The sequence below is a fragment of the Sceloporus undulatus genome, chromosome 2 (assembly GCF_019175285.1).
Source record: "Sceloporus undulatus isolate JIND9_A2432 ecotype Alabama chromosome 2, SceUnd_v1.1, whole genome shotgun sequence".
Classification (NCBI taxonomy): Eukaryota; Metazoa; Chordata; class Lepidosauria; order Squamata; family Phrynosomatidae; genus Sceloporus; species Sceloporus undulatus.
In genome coordinates this window covers 271,293,648-271,311,799 of record NC_056523.1, presented here as the reverse complement: position 1 = coordinate 271,311,799, position 18,152 = coordinate 271,293,648, and the positions used below count along the sequence as shown (strand labels likewise).

Here is an 18,152-nt window from a genome sequence, read left to right as displayed (position 1 = left end):
AGAAACCAATTTCCTGTGTAAATTGACAGCTGGTACCTCTGCATGTAGCTTTAGTATGAAAAACAGAACATGTGACAGGTATATAATATAGACACAGGTATTACAGATGTTACAGAACTACAGGTATGCCAACATTGCAGATGCTAACCACCCTGTTTATATGTAATGTTTCTTTTGCTCTTTCCTTTTAAACACATTTGCTATAATGTCTATCAGGTCTCCTTACACCTCTAAGTAATAGTCACCTATGGAAAAAGTCTTCTATGATAAAAATAAAAATAAAAATCTAGTCTTATACATCTTGGCTTAAGAGTATATTTTTGTAAGTAGGGAAGCAAATATACAACGCTTACGACAGTGAAATATAGCACATTGCACACTTGGGAAATCACAAGAAGTTGAGTTAATGTACAGGCCAGGGTAAGGACTTCTTATATATAATATTTTCAGTTCTACTAACTATCAGGGCAGACATCTCTTCAGAAAAGGAAAAAGAAGAAAAGGCATCAATCTTTTAGTTAATGTAGACACAGATTATTCCTATGCCCATAATAACAAAGCTATTTTAGCCTTTAACTTTATGTTCCAGAGATTTTACTAAGGGCCTGAGCATATGGAAGAAAAAAGGTTGATCCTGGTTAGTCCCAAAATGGGTGGAAACCCTGCTGTCTGCATGGCCTGATCTGAAGGTGGGTCAAACATCTACAGGCAGTCCACACACTATGTAAAGCCACACCGCTTGGGTTTCCTCCTCCCCCAGCTTTCCCCCATGCATTCAAACCATCACATGAATACAACACCTGTGACCACCAGTTACCTTCCTCTTCCAACCCAGCTGCCATCCCACTGGATGCTTCCTGTAACCAGCCACACAATCTCATGAGCAATGCACTGACTGTACAAAACATCAGTGTACCCAGTGACACATTGGCAAAGCACAACCATGGAATCTCCTATAATGCCCCCCCCTTCACCCAATTTAACCCGTTGGACTATCAGTTCTGTGCATGTTTTAATTACATTTGTGGCATTATTGGTGATTTGCTGTGTCTGGCGTACTTTCGCATCATGGGGTGTGTGACAGCTCAATTGCGTGATGGGTTGATGGTGCAGCTGGCCATTCATGCACCTGTATGCTCAAACAAGAAAAAAATGGCATGCAATGATGCCAGCTGCTGCATCTCACCAGTCCCAGGGCGCATGCTCAAGACGACTTCCATACTCTGCCTGGAATTTCCCACACTAGCATCATGGTATTTATATATCAGTGCGATGATGCACACTTTCCTCATTAGAGCAGAGTATATGGGCTTCTTTTTCTTTTAAGTCCCAGAGCATGGCTTGGTTCTAGCTTCACCCTGTTTGTGCCTCGTGCATTATCTAAACAGCTGAGGCTCAAAATGGAGGGAAACTGCTTTATTTTGCCAGTGCCCTTTGTGATACATTTCATTGCACAAAGCTCCTCCAGATAGAGCTAATATGGAATCCTGAAAGGTTATTTTTTATATGTAAATCAAGCATGATGGGGCCTAAATACTCTAAATGCACCAGATCTTTCTGATTTTGGAAGCTAAGCAGTACCAGCTCTAGTTAGTACTAGGATGGGAGATCACCAATTAATATCAGGTTCCCCATTTCAAAGGAAGGAAATGGGAAAACTAAGTATTCCTTGCTGATGAAATTCATGGGGTCACCATAATTCAACAGGTGACTTGAAGGTGCATGCACACACACAAAAACACACACATATATACACATCAAGCATTTTATTAGACCATGCAGATGTCTGGTAAAGGAAAACTAAGGTCACTCTAAGGAGTGCAATTCAGCCATACTTCACCAAAGAAGGATATGAATTTAGCTGGTCAGCTCAAGTTTCTCACATAGAACTATAACTTTTGCATACTTGTGCAAGATAGAAATTTAGGGAATTTGACTGTTGTTGCTGTGTGCCTTCAAGTTGTTTCCAACTTATGGCAACCCTAAGGTGAACCTATTAATAGGTTTTCTTGGCTAAATTTATTGAGAATAACTTTGCCATTGCCGTCCTCTGAAGGAGAGACTGTGTGGTCCAGTGGATTTCCATGGCTCAGTGGGAATTTGAATCTCTCAAGAGTCCATGTCTAACACTGAAATCATTACACCACACTGGCTCTTAGTGATTTAACTGGATAAACACAAAATAATAAAATTTTAGCCCAAGGGCCAGATTAAGACATGCTGAAACTAAGAACTGTGAGAACCAAATGAGGGACTTGGCTATGTTTAGTCTGAAGAAGAGACAACAGAGGAGTTATATGAGCAAGCATCTAAGGGACTGTCAAATGGGAAATGAAGCAATACTACTCCACAAAGCAGTATGTAAACCAATCGATTGACATTATAAGATCATATGATTAAACAGCAGTAAAAACCTCTTGATGGTAAGAAATGCTCGGAGTGGAACAAACTGTCTCAGAAGGTGGTGGACTCTCCTCCATTGTTTTTTGTGGGTTTTTCGGGCTATGTGGCCATGTTCTAGAAGAGTTTCTTCCTGACATTTTGCCAGCATCTGTGGCTGGCATCTTTCTCCTCCACTGGAAAATTTTAAATAAAGGTTGGACGGTCATCTGTCAGGAATGCTATAGTTGTGGCTTCCTGAATTGGCAGTGTTGGACTAGGTGTTTCTTGAGTTTACCATTCTATAATTCTATGTAGTCATAAACTATATTATGTTCAAAATGTCCTACAGCATTAAAAGATGTATTATTATAACATACATTTTAGTACTAATTTATAGTATTTTATTGTATTTACAGGCCAGTCTAATCAGAGCTCCTCTAGATACAGTCTGCTCAGCTTATGCATACATCCAAGATTTATTAGCTCCATCAAGTTGTTTAAGGAGCAGGTGACTAACAAACTATTATCTGTGACAGCTGTGCATAAACAATCCAAACATCTCCATTTTGTCCTTATTACATGAAGCATGTAAGCAATGTTACTAAATTAGCTCAGTATTGTAGATTTATAAATGAAACAATTCTTTTTCCTGAAACAACATTAAAGCAACACAGTGGGTTTTAAAAAGGGTTTCTTAAATGAACTTTCAAATTATTTGAAGGGGTACCATGTACTCAATAACATATCATTACCCATAATTTAAGGTAACTCTGTCATAATTGGGAAAGGTACTCAAATGATATTACAAAGTTAAATTCCAGCTACAATCTGATAAAATATTACAGCTAGTTTAAACAGTGGCATGTTTATTACACCACTGATTACAAGTTGACATTCAGCAAAGGCACTAATTAACGTGGATTTCTGCCATAATAGAGGAGGTTTACATGTTCTGGAAAAGTCTTTGCACTATTTTATCAGTATTCTTGCCTTTATGTTTAGTAAAGGGGAATGTTTTGGCAGTATTTTTATTATTATTATTAACCTTTATTTATGAAGTGCTGTAAATTTACACAGCGCTGTACATGCAATCTTTTTAGTTAGACGGTTCCCTGCCCTCAGGCTTACAATCTAAAAAGACATGACACAGAAGGAGAAGGGAGTGGTGGAGGGAAAGGGTAAGAGGTCCAGCAGTTCCTCTCTACCTCCAAGGCCTGGACCAAGGCAGATGGACTGGAGGGAGGGCTTGGCTTCATAATGAATGGGTAATCATATTCCAGGGAAAATACATACTCTCAAGTAGGATAATGCATATACAGTACATAGCAATACAGGAAATGGTTTGATAAACAGGCACCAAAAGAACATCAAATAGTAAGCGACAATTATGCAATGCCTGGGAAGGCTTCTCTGAACAGGATGGTTTTCAACTCCGTTTTGAAGCTGGTTAAAGAAGTGATGGCTCTTGCTTGTGGGGGAAGAAGGTTCCAGGAGTGAGGGGCAGCAAGTGAAAAGGGGCGAATCCGGGATGGGGTAAAGGAAATCCTGGGCTGAGACAGCAGACCTTGACTACCAGAATGGAGAGCCCTGGTGGGAAGGTGAGGAGAAAGAAGGTCTGATAAGTAAGGAGGGGACTGGCCATGGAGGGCTTTAAATGTCGACAGCAGGAGCTTATACTGAATGCGGAAAGGGAGGGGGAGCCAGTGAAGGGATGCCAACACAGGAGAGATGTGGTCAGAGCGGTGGGTGGAAGTGATAATTCGTGCAGCTGAATGCTGAACAGAGATTAAAGGACGGAGGTAAGAAAAAGGAAGCCCAGCCAGGAGGACGTTACAGTAATCAAGTCGTGAGATCACTAGGGCATGGACCAGGATCTTGGCAGTAGAGGGGGAGAGATATGGTCGGATTTTGGCAATATTGTACAAAAAGAATCTACAAGCCTTAGCTGTGGTCTGGATCTGAGGGATACACGACAGAGAAGAGTCAAAGATAAAACCAAGACTGCGGGCTTGGTTTTATACATGTCCATCATTTCCTTTTCACCGCTGATTTGAATGAAAATGCTATGTATGGAATTTTTAGTTATCCCCAAATGGTCAAAGCCTCTATTTTGTTCCTGTTGTGACCATAATTGACAAAACCTAATATCTCTCTTGAAATTCTTATTGTGTAACTTAATTCTCATAACTTGATAATTAATAGCTTGATAAAATGCATAAAATTACAAGAGTTCAAGCAGATTTCAATTATGTTTTTGTCACATAATTTTTGCATGCCTCATATACTTGGTCTTATTAATATTTTTGTGCTTAGTTTCTTGAGTCATCAATGAAAATTCTGGTTCACATTGAGCAAAAATATATAACTGCAGTCATTTTTCTATCTATGCAGAATGTATGCTATATGACTATCAGAGTTTAACTTCATTAAGTTCATTAATAAGTCAAGAATTCAAAGACACAGATGAGTTAGTCTGGAAAATCAGTATGCAAGAGATCTTGCAGCACCTTTAAGACCAGGGGTAGGCAACCTTTTTGAGCCGGGGGCCGGGTTGCTTTCCCTCAGGCGACTGGGGGGGCCGAAGCCGGGGGTGGAGCTTCCACCCTCTGGGGTCAGTGCCACGCGCCGGGGGTGGAGCTTCCACACTCGAGGGGCGGGGCTGCGTGTCGGGGGCGGAGTTTCCACCCTCCAGGGGCCAGGCCTCCCCCTCTTTGCCGGCCCCTGACAGGGCCCCAGGCCCCGTCAGAGGCTGGCAAAAAAGCTGGCGGGGGCTGCCAGCACTGGAGGACTCCAGGGATGGCAGCGGGCCTCTAAGAGACCCCCTGCCGCCGCCGGAGGCCTCTTGGAGGACTCCAGGGACGGCAGCGGGCCTCTCAGAGACCCCCTGCCGCCGCCGGAGGGGCCTTGGAGGACTTCGGGATGGCAGCGGGCCCCTAAGAGACCCCCTCCGGTTGCCGGCCGAGGCCTCTTGAGGACTCCAGGGACGGCAGCGGGCTCTCTCAGAGACCCCCTTGCTCCGCCGCCTGAGGCCTCTTGAGGACTCCAGGGATGGCAGCGGGCCCCTAAGAGACCCCCTGCCGCCACCGCGAGGCCTCTTGGAGGACTCCAGGACGGCAGCGGCCCTCTCAGAGACCCCTGCCCGCCGCCGGAGGCTTGGTTTGGGGACTCCAAGCGGCGCATCCGGGAGTCTCCTTAAAGGCCCGCGCGCGCGCTCCAGCAGCCCCAGTTTGGACGCAGGGGCGGCCAGCAGCAGCGGGTCTCTTAAATGCTGCCGCCACCGGAGGCTTCTTGGGGACTCTAGCGGCGGCAGCGGGTCTCTTAAAGGCCCGCTGCCGCCTCCGGAGCCTCGTTTGGGGACTCCAGCGGCGGCCGCGGGTCTCCTCTCGGCCCGCTGCCCATAGCAGTGAAGTCTCGTGCAACCTTTTCTGTGGTCGCGCGAGACTTCGCCGCCATTTTGGGAGAAAAAATGGTGGCGCCCATAGAGGCAAAATGCCGCATTCGGCGGCGGCGGCTGCTGCCGCGGGCCGGCTAAAAAGCCTCCGCAGGCCGGATCCAGCCCGCGGGCCGCAGGTTGCCAACCCATGTTTAAGACTAACTGAAAGTCTGAAATTGGTAGTAAGACCTTTTGTAGAATTGAGCTTACTCCCCCAGTATGCATGACTACATGCAACTGAGGAAGTAGGCTCAGGTCTACAAAAGCTTTTGCTACCAACTTTCTTTCAATTAGTCTCAAAAGTGTTGCAAGATCCCTTTGCATATTAATAATTGTGTCATTCTGAGTAAATGAACTAGTATGGTACTAGAGATCATCTTCTGACAATATCTGTTTTATTACAGTTATTTTCTGTTATAGACCTAACAGGACTGGGGGGTAAAACCTCAAATTTGTAGCATCCAAATTGTTGCACAGTTCACAAAATTAGGAGTGTAATGTGGTTACTTAAACATTGCCAAAAGAGGGAACACATCACCTAAAAAGAAAAAGGAGGAATGATTTTTAATAAAAATTTCATAGGCTTATTTACATGCCTAGATGCCAATTTAGAGATAATTAAAAAGAAAAAGAATGCATCTCACCAGAATGGAAAACACTATAATGGAATGTTTGGTGAGAATGATGGTTCACAACACTCTGTTAAATTGGCAAGATTTAGAATATTTGGGGGGAAAACATTTTAGGATGGACCTACCAGCTTCCAGACTAGCTGAATACTGTATGTTAGAATACAGAAACGTCTAGGTTTATTTATCATAAATTTAGAATTTAAAACAACCTGAGCAACCATACTGAACAAATGTTCTTTTGATCTGATGTTATTATTAGTGGACCAATTAAATACTACTACCATCAGCAGTCCTGGAGGGTAGATTTTAAAAGATCCCTTACAAACACAGATACTGTCCTTGTGGCTCGGAGGAAATCGAAAATATTAATCATGTTCTCTTTGGCTGTTCTTTGTATACAGAAATACGTGCTTTATATATAACACCAATTGTGTTGCAGTTTCCAGGCAGACAAGAGAAATTTATACAAATTTTCTACTTGCAGATCAGAAGGAAGGTATAACGCAAGCAGTTGCACAATTCTTTGCAGCTGCCATTGCAAATCGTAAAAAGTTTGTTAAACAGATGTAATATGTTATAATATAATCTCAAAATCTGTATAGATGGCTTGATTTAATGGTAAAATTTGTAAATGAGGAGGTATGGCCGTATTTTACCATACCATCAAACTAATCTAGTTGGGGACTAAAGTCTAATGAAGTTACCCCAACCAGTTGCATCTGATTAATGGCACTTTGTAGTTTAACTCTTGCTTGGACAGGGGATATGATTGTGGTTTTGAACTAATATGTCTTGAATGTGGTGCTCTATTACACAATATGATAGAGTTGTTTGCGAGGTGATGGCAGCCTACTTGTTGTGTCTTTACCTGATCGTGCAACCCTATCCTTATTTTTTATCCTTACTTTTTATAAACTATCATTTGTTTATACTCTCCAATCTGCCTGTACATGAACCCATGGTGTGTTTTAAATTGGAATTTTGTAATTGTGCTGGCCAAATGGCTGTAATAAAGTTATTTCTATTCTATTTCTATTAGGAATGGTAAACGCCAAGATTGAAAAAATCCAAACCATATTGTCACTAGACCGTTGTCTTCAAGATCTACAAAAATGTATTGAGTCATTGGAAAAAGATCTCAGTCTATATTCCAATCAACTGAAATCATATAAATCTAAAAAACCAAAAATGAAAACCAAACCTTGGATTAGATTAATAAAAAGGATTATCCTTGGCTTAAGAATCCAGACTTTCAAAAAACACGTTTTTCAGAAATATAAAGTTTTCCCTCAGAAGGTGAATCATCAGTGAAGAGACAATATTCCAAAGACACAGCAAATAGAGATAACCAATCAGAGAATGGTTTTTCTACAATCAGGCCCATAGCCACAGCAAGATAATGTACAATCAGAGAGAAAAAAGTAAGAACCTAGTGGTCAATTTGTCTTCACATGTGCTTACTCAGAAGGAACATGCTTTACTAAATAGAGGTCTTTCATTTGTGCCTACTCCCAATTATAATTCATTTCAGACTAGGACTGACACTTTGAAGTTAATTAGATTGATGAAATTATGCTATTTCTTTAGAGAATCTTCAAAAGATCCTGTAAGTACATTTAGATGTCCATCTAAATTTAACTTGGTTGTTCATAATCATCATATCTCCACTTTTGAAGATGTAGTGATAAGAGATACTGAAAAATCAGAAAAATCCTTGAGAAGACCTTGATACAGTTTGAACTGTAAAGAATACTGTACTTTAAAATCATTATCCTCAAATCAAGAAATTATCATAAAACCAGCAGATAAAGGGGGGAGCCATAGCTCTTTTAGACAGATATCATTATCTACAGGAGGTTGAATGCCAACAGTGATCGTAGCAATTACACCTAAAGTGATTAGACACTTTAGCTTTAAGACATGATCCCGCTAATTCTATTAAGAATGTCATTAAAGTCATGATACAAGAAGCAGAGTCCTTCAGCTATATAGATTCACCAAGGGCATCCTTTGTGATACAAAAGAATCCCTGCATCCCTGTTTTTTACATTTTACCTAAAATTCACAAGGCAGGTTTTCCACCTCCAGGCAGACCAATCATTACAGGTTCAGGTTCATTCTTGAAACCATTATCACAATTTTTGTATTCATTTTTGGCTCCTTTAGTCGCAAATGCATCTTCCTATATAAGGATATGCACCACTTTATTCAGTGTATAGAAGATAGACAGGTAGATTTGTCTAACAGTCTAATTACTTTAGATGTAAATTATTTGCATGCATCCATACCCCATTCAGAAGCTCGAGATGTAATTGAAAATTATTTAGTCTTATCCAGTTCAGAAACCACCTACACATTTTTGTTGGATGTTTGAGATGGCATTGTGGGGAAAAAATTCTTTAGATTTGATAATCAATTTTTTTCTCCAAATGAAGGGAGTTGCGACGGGCAGCCCAGCTGCCCTGAGTATGGCAAATTTATATATGGTTTATTTAGAGTCCACTTAAATTACCAATCCAGAGGTGAATCCATTTTAAGAGTATTGAGTTTTATAGTCAGTACATTGATGATATTTTCATTCTCTTTTCACAAGCCACTAAGGTGAATAGGGTTTTTTTTCATGGATAATAATAATAATAGGATTTATTTATATGCCGCCCAATCACTGGGAATCCAGGCGGCTTACAACAGAGGGGATAATACCATTAATGCACACATTAAATTTAAATGCCATTTAATCTATATCAAATTTCTTTTTTGAATGTGTTGGTTTACATTCATAATTTTAGGATTGCAATACGTAATTTTCAGAAATCCACTGACTGCAATTCCATGTTACATTTTTTCAGTTGTGGTCCTTATACATGTGACAGGGATCTAGGCATCCTAGTAGACCACAAGGTGAACATGAGCCAACAGTGTGATGCGGCAGCAAACACTGCCAATGCGATTTTAGGCTGCATTAATAGAAGTCTAGTGTCTAGATCAAGGGAAGTAACAGTGTCACTCTATTCTGCTTTGGTCAGGCCCCACCTGGAATACTGGGTCCAGTTCTGGGCACCACAGTTCAAAAAGGATGTTGACAAATTGGAGCGTGTCCAAAGGAGAGCCACCAAAATGGTGAAGGGTTTGGAAAGACTCAGGGAGCTGAATATGTTTAGTCTGGAGAAGAGACGGTTAAGGGATAATATGATAGCCCTGTTTAAGTATTTGAAGGGGTGATACATTGAGGATGGAGCAAGCCTATTTTCTGCTGCTCCAGAGCAGAACATGGATGCAAGCTACAGGAAAAGAGATTCCACTTCAGCATTAGGAGGAACTTCTTGAGAGTGAGAACTGTTCAACAGTGAGACATACTCCCTCGGAGAGTGGTGGAGTCTCCTTTGGAGATCTTTAAGCAGAGGCTGGATGGCCATCTGTTGGGGATGCTTTGATTGTGATTTCCTGTATGGCACGGGGTTGGACTGGATGGCCCTTGTGGTCTCTTCCAACTCTATGATTCTATTATTCTGTTTAAAAAGAATTTACCATATTCACAATTTTTATATTTGAAAAGAAATTCCAGAAATGACAATAATTACAAAATAGCAGCAGACTAATATCAACAAGAATTGATAGGGCTTTCCCAAACCATATCATCATTGAAGCTAGAAACAGGGCTGCACAAAGGGATAGAACTATGTTATTTGCATCTCTGGACAAGAAAACACATGGCAGAATTATAAGTTCCCTGGCGATCAATCATGTTTCTCATCATATCAAAAGGATCATTTTCAAGCATTGGCATATGGTTCAAAATATTCCTGGTTGCTCTATACACCCAATATCAAAGGAATGTTATCAATTGGGATCATTCACTACTTGTAATTCTAAGAATGTGTTTATATTATTTTGTGTCCATGTCAAAAGATATATGGGGCCCAAACCTCTAGTAATTTAAAAACTAGAATAATTGAACCTAAGGGTAAAATTAGAAATGGCAGACTAGATATTCTTCTTTCAAAGCACTTTGTTCAATTTGGCAATCCATCAGACTCCTAAAGGTTTTTTGCAATAGAACAGATTCAGTCTTGTCCCTTTAACAGAGGGCCCTTACAAACAAAAAAACCTTCTTCAAAGAGAAATCTTGTGGATCCACTAACTTCTATCTAGTAAAACCCATGGTTTAAATGATCATTCAGATTTATCAGTTTATTTATAATTAATATTTAGTGTGGAGTTAAATATCTTGGGAAACACAGTTGTCATATGACTATGAACATACAGTATAATACTGGGTCCTCCATAAAAATTTAACAGTGTTAAATTTGTCACAGAATGTTGAGCCATACTCAGGGTTTCAGTCTATGGAAAGCTAAAGTTTGTTGATATGAAAAACTGTCTATCTTGCTAGATTATATTTAAGTAGTTTCATGATGATCAGCATTATAATTTTGTATAACCATATTACTGCTTTACTGTATGTTGGTTTTGATTGGCTTCAGCCAATTTTAGGATTTCAGTTCATGAGAGATGTAGTATTCACAAGGAATGTCTGCAGTATTACAGGTATGTTCCTTTAAGATATTCAATTGGGATTTAGTTCCATCTGAAAACTATTGCTAATAGACTGTATAAAGGTACCTGCAAAAAACAGCATACAGAAGGACTAATTATATCAAATGGGGAATAGTTTATTTCAACAGAGGTAAGATTTCAGTGTTATCATTTGTTACATATTGATTTGTAGGAGATAAAGGGTATTTAATAATGTTACTTTTATGCTTACAGGTTTGGTTGTGGTTTTTTTTAAAGTTTGTGAAAAAGCTGCAACTTGGACATTGAATTCTGGAGTCTATACTTAGCTGGGAGATATAGTTCACTACAACTGATGAAAATATATTGAAACTACTTCAACCCCCCCCCACACACACACACACACAAAACTCCAGAGGTAGTCATCTTCTGCTACCATAGTTATTTATTTCCTTTCCTGCTATCATTGCTTGCCATTCATCTTTGATAATATCTACAATCAGTATGCTGTACAGTGTATAGAAAGCTCAAAACCGTAGCTGTGAAGACCAAAGAGAGCATTAATCTACCATTGTGGAACCTTTTGCCACCCTCCACTTACAGCAGCCTTTTCACTGCAGCAGAGGTTATAAGGACCTATGGAAATATGTGGACATAGTTTGGGATACTCTGTATTTTGGATGCATATTTAATGTTTTTCAGTATTACTACCATGACGTTATTGTATAATACAATTTAGCATTGTTTACACGTTAAAGTGTGGGTTTTATTTTTTGGACACTTTCATTCCTTTGACATATCATTCTGTGTTTGTGAAACTGTCTGTTGTGTTTGTGTTTGTTCTGTTTTGGAGTTGCAGTTCAACATAGGCCAGGTTACTGCTCCCTTAAAAAGTGAGGCCTATCCCCTGTAAAGCAGGTCTTACATGGTAACCCAATTCATTGATTATTCAATTTCTCTGATGTTACAACATTTGTTACAAAAAGCTGGACAGCTATGTTTTCTTTTATTTGATTTTTAGTTTAAGAGGGTGATCACAGTTCAGTTCATGTCATGGTGATATCAAACTATTAACAAGTTTTCTTTGAGTATTTCTTGATATCTTTCCTGCATTTATCTTCCCCATTTGCTAGCTCCTTAAAACTGATAGGCTCACAGATGTGTTTGAATTTTTTCTTCCGGAATGGAATGATGTTCTTCAAATCTTTGATGAAAAGAAAGAACCCACTCTTTTTTGTCTCAACCCCCCCCCCCAAAATATCAACAAAGCAAGCTAACAACGGAATGACAACCATTCATTCACCTAGCCCCAAAGGCCAAGACCTCTTACAAAAAACTTATGAGACAATTTTCAAAGCTTATGAGCACATCCCATCTCCTTCTTTCTGTCCCCTTTCCAGTGTGTTAATACTACTTGCATTTTTGAGCAGCAGAACTCCAAATAATCTCTTTTCAATTTGTTACATGACAGACTGTTAAGGAAAAATAACTAAGGCCAATGCTACTTTCATTTCTATATCCATTCTTTTACAGAGATATCTTGCCATTTCCAAATTATGCAATCACTTTTAACACTCCCTTTGAGGATTTTAAGAACACTATTGACATCAAAATCCATTAGACAGTGGCAATTCATCTAGCTTTTCTTTTAGTAACAACGAGTCTTTTAATCAACACACTAGAATGAGCAAAATTCCCTTTGAAAGGTCACCTTGTCTCTCTGTTTAATGTTTCATGAACAAAAAATACCAATAATAAAATAAAAACAAACATCTATCAAACTCTTCCAATTACTCTGATTTCACTCAGAATGTCTAAAGCAATTTGGGTGCACTAACTATCAAAGCCCAGATTCTTTGAGTCACTTTAGCAGCTCACAGCTGTCAGAGAAGCATCTCTATTTATGCTGATCCAATCTCCACTGAAAAGTTAAAAGGGCACCTAGCAATAAAAACAAAACAAAACAATGAAGTATTATTTGTTCATTAAAAAGTTCTGAAGCATCTGAATTTCCTTGAGTTGGTTTTCATTCCTAAATGTCAACTCAGATGGCCCCATATGCAAAAAGAATGTAAACACAGTCCTCTTCGATCAAGAAAACATGATCTATGATCTAGGGAGAAGGTGTGCCACAAGTCCTTGGAAAATTTACATTATCCCAAAAGGTAACAATGCAAGGGCTCCAGTCACATTTGTGGTCCTCATTGCTGGATCACACTCAACATGTAAATTGTTAGCATACGTGACTCTAAGTCAACTGAGATATGGCTGCAGCAATTGTATTTTGTTATCTCTGTGTCTGTCCCATTCAGTTTTACAGAGGGGGGGATTCCAGTTTTCATATAGGTTAAAAATGCACAAGCCATATACCTTCACGTATTTCCTTGCTTTACTTATGTTTCCTCTATCCTAGTTCACTTCTCTACTGGAGGTGGACAGAGAAACAATGTTTTTTGCAGCCGCAGGACATGGTAAGGCAAGATGAATGTAGATGGTGATGGTGATGTTTATTTATAACACCATTTTTACCAAAGGGCAGAATGAACATCAGACATATATAATCAAAAATGAATGATAAAAACACAACTCTATAAAATGCTAAAATACTAAAAACAAACACAAAGCCAGATCCTGAAAGGCTCACAGCCATGACACAGCAATTGTGTTCGTGGAACTGCCAATAATCCTTTGTCTTAAATTCCTAGATGGTGCATACCATGCTACCCAAGCTGCCATACTGGGGAAAGTTAAAGTGCAGGGCCTTATGTGGTAGAGAATTCCAATTACCTAACATAAATATCTACCTCCTTTGACTTGCCACATGCAGTTTGATTATTACTGTCAAATACAACTGACTGTTTAGCTACTTTAAGGTCTTATTCAGATACTGTATTGGTAACAGAGAAGCCTCCTATATGATGCTAGGAGCAATATTGTTATTAAAATGCAAATGTGTGAGAAGCTATCAGAAGAAAAAGCATCAGTTTGCTGCCCAATGAAATGAAGGCCAGATTAAGACCATGATGGATCCCTACTCGGCTCCCAACACTGACACACGTGTATACATCAGTGATGTAGACTTTAATTAATTGACTCAGACTTAAGATGGTCTCAAGTCAATTCAGTGGCTTGACTTGGACTTGACTTGGCAATAAATGATGCACTGACTCAACTTGTGACTTGTATTTTTAGTGAGTGACTTGCTAACACCATTCACTTCAAGCAGCAGGCAAGATCTGTCCATAGAGCATGGGATGCAGTCCTCAAAAAGGTACAGGAAATGCATTAGGCAATGGGCTTGAGGCGGAAGCATCCTTCTGAAGCCTTTTAAAAGCTTTGGAAGGTTCCTCTGCTATGTAGTAGGGGCAGACTGCCAAGAGATCTCAACCTTTGCCTCAAGCCCATTGCCGAATGTTTGCTGTACCCCTCCAAGAAACGTACACCATCTCTTTTTTCTTTTCTTTTCTTTCTTTTTGTTAAAAGTTGGCTTCCAGATTTGAGACTTGACCAGAGATATGATTTGAAAGTATCTTGCAAGGACTTGAGACTTTACGTGATGCATCACTGGTATGAATGCATGTACACACAGCTATTTTCTATTAAACAATGAGGGAAACAAGCACAAGACACAAGCACACATATCTTATTGGAAAATATCTTCCTTCACTTTCCTGCGTGCAAAAGATGAATACTCACTCCCTGGTTGAGAACACAAATCTGAAGAAAAGCACTCATTTCTGACTTTCACAATGAAAAACAAAAGGATAGATCTGGATTTACTGGGAGATCTGTATGATTTGCAGTAGCCTGACAAGGATTTCTGAGTCCAAGTTGCTTAACAGCAACAGAATGACTCCCCATTCTTAAACTGTACTACTGACATGAAATAATAATCAGAATAATCAGAAGTGGGGGTTTGTGTAAAGGACTGTGATCTACATTCAGTCCTGGTAATACATGCCTGTTTGGTGGATTTCAGGTTTCCAGTTTTAAAAAACAATGTAAAGTAGATCTCCCTAGCCTGCAGTCTTACCAGTCCTGCTTATAGCACCTCAGACACAGGAAACATGAACACACAAAGGAGCACCCCCTGACACACTCACAAACATATACAGTAGTAACATATACTACTGAAAAAGACATAAATTGACACAAATTAACTCAGCGATTCATAGAGATGCGATAGCCAACCAGGACAAGAAAGAAAGAGAAGGAAAGGACAAAGAGAAAAAGAAGTAGGTGAATGTGGCCCAATACATTTTGTTACTGGAGGAGGTTCAGCACAGGCCTCTCCCAATTTCTTCATTGCACAACATTAGATCATTGCATTTCATGTTATCTGTTGTGGACAGTTTATTGGTGTCCACTGGATGCAACTGATTCTTTCTTGGAAACTCGTCTGGGTTTCCCTTGGACTAGGCAAACAACAACAGCTACAAAACTGGAAAACTAAAAAATTGAAGTACTTTTAAGTCCAATTATACTTTTGTTTTAAGAATCTGAGGGAAGGGGGCTCTGAACAACACTAACAGGAAACACCCTCCTGGAAGCCTCTAGGGAATGACATGAACTATGTTTTCTGCCTGTTTTCCCCTCTAAGGGCAGGGAACATGGAAGAGTTCCACTGATCTCAAAAGTAGCATTGGAGGATGTGTGCAGCCCATTGGCCACACTTCACACACCTAAATAAATGCTATAGAAGCCCTAAGCAAATGCTGTAGAAGTCACTATGCTTTTTGAAAAGTAACTACAGTATTAATATATGAATAATACTTAATATATGAACAATGCTTATAAAATCTAATTGATTTTTATATTTTGAGAAGCAAGTTGGTAGGTAGTAAGCATGCCCTGAGATTCCTCATCCTACTTTCCTATATATGTAGTGGTTTTAGTAAATGTTCTGCACATTTATTGAGGATTTCCTAATTTGAAAAGCCATTGTAAGGTATATATACACATTTACAACAATAAGTGGTACTTGGAGGGCTATTTAGTACAAGGCAAACACACGGAGGGCCGGTAGGTTAACACTTCAGCATAAATATCCCTAGCTAGTTTTCTTACTTACTAGACAGGGCTTTCAATAGTAAAATATCACACTAAATAAATACATAACCTTTGCACCCTGCAGTGGAATACAGTTGTATCCCTTTGAGACACAGACTTCTTCAAAGTTAAAGGGGATGTTTGCATAGGTGAGATCAGTATCATAAGAAGTAAATTCTTTTCACAAGCATGCCCACCTTCCTAGAATTCTTTTCATATTTACTCACAGGACAGAGTTGAGTTCTGACATGCTTTCATAAGACACCAAGGAATGCATCAGTAAAACAATTCATCTCTTACTGTTCCAACTTATTTGTATTACTCTTTGGAATGTGAAGAGAGTGCAAGTGAGCACAAACAAACATAAGGTACTAGTCCTGTAATGCCTGGTTAAGACACTATCAATTCCGAATAGAAGATGATCAGTCCATACATGTCAGCACAAAGTCCCTGTTTAGTCATTTTTAATAAGCTGAAGCAGTGAGGTGAATGAATGCAGAGGCTACGAATTTCTTGTGATAATAGCAGCAATAACAATCACAGCAGGGTGCCCAGATGTCTTAACTGCAAAGGAGGACAAGGCACCACAAAAGGTAGGATGCTGAAGAAAAATGTAGGAGATTGCAAAATAAAAGCTAAAAACACTAATATAAATATAAATAAATTCATGGTTCTAAGTTGCGAAGCAGATGCCCCAAAGGAGTGGCTGGAGGCTGTTCCAGCCATGATCAGACTTGGACCAGGTCAACCGCATGACCTGGTCCCAAGCCAGCCGCTGCCAGGAGCCTGATTTAAACAGCTCTCTTTGGCAGCCTAAGAGCAACTTCTGGCCACTTGAGGGGGCCGTGCATCATGTAAACACCACACCCCCAAAGCAGATAGAAGTCGCTTCTTTTGGCTCGTGTGTTTTGGGCCTTATTCACACTCAAAATTGAGTATATTTTTAAATTCCTCCTGGACAAAAGGCTGAAATGGATATGACCTGTAAAAGGAGAATATCTAGTCACCCTGAATCACAGGCATGAAGACTGCATGTCCTATGACTGCATAGGACTCTCTCCTGTAACTGAAAACATGGAAAATACTGTTGCCAAAATATGTTCCAAAATATTCAGATTCTAGATTCCCAAGTAAGTAGAAGCAAGCTTTTGCCAGCACACAGCAAATTTTAAATAGTATTTTGTAAGCAGGGAGCATGACCCTGAATCCCCCAAAACATGCTTAATCAAGGGCTCCCTTGTTTTAAATAGGTAATACTTCTGTATGAAAAATAAATCTGCTGCTATTCTATGATTTATTTTACCCACTTCCTTACCTACAGTGTAGAAGGATTATTTCAAATCTCCTAGGAAAAAGTGCTTTGATGGTGAATCTATATGTGTTCATTTACTAATGCAGGTGCACATACTCCTTCATAATGATTTGCTTGGAAACCTGCTTCCACTGCATTTTGTATCCCCACATGCTCAAAAGAAGAAACAGCTGCTCTGAGTAAAAAGTCTCCTTGGCTTGGTTAAGACTGCCATTTATCCTGAGACACTTTCATATTCAATAATGCTAGACCATAGTATTTGCAGATATAGCATTTGCAAGTACTACAGCATATTCTCAATGATAACCATTTTTGAGGCACCAAGGACACTTGAGCAGCCAATTTGAAAAATGAAAGTACTGTATCTGGAATATCAGGCGTGAATCATTTGTCACTCTATACTTCACCTAGAGCTACCTTGCAACTCCCAAACTTAGGAATAGTTTAAATGAACCTAATGAGGTTATATTTACAAGAATATTTACTGGCATTTCAACAATACACTTTTACATTTTTAACATTAACACTTGTTATCCTCACAAAGTATAATGTGGAGTAGAGACATTTAAAGGGGAGTAATAACAAAATAATGCCACTATCTATCTATGTGAGCATTATTTGTACATCACTCACAGTTTTCTTGCCAGGGTGCCTAAATCCATCAAAAATTGTATGGCTCATCACAAGTTCTAAGATATCTCTAAACTTTTAGCAAATATACTGGTAAAAAAATATTGCCAATGTAACATGATCTATCATCATCATCATCATCATCATCATCATCATCATCATCATCATCATCATCATCATCATCATCTACCTTCTTTTT

The 18,152-nt window shown here is 39.4% G+C and overlaps 1 pseudogene; it reads right to left on the bottom strand.

Moving 5' to 3' along the window:
- LOC121922907 overlaps window positions 1-18,152 on the bottom strand; it is a 252,769-nt pseudogene that overhangs the window by 46,459 nt on the left and 188,158 nt on the right.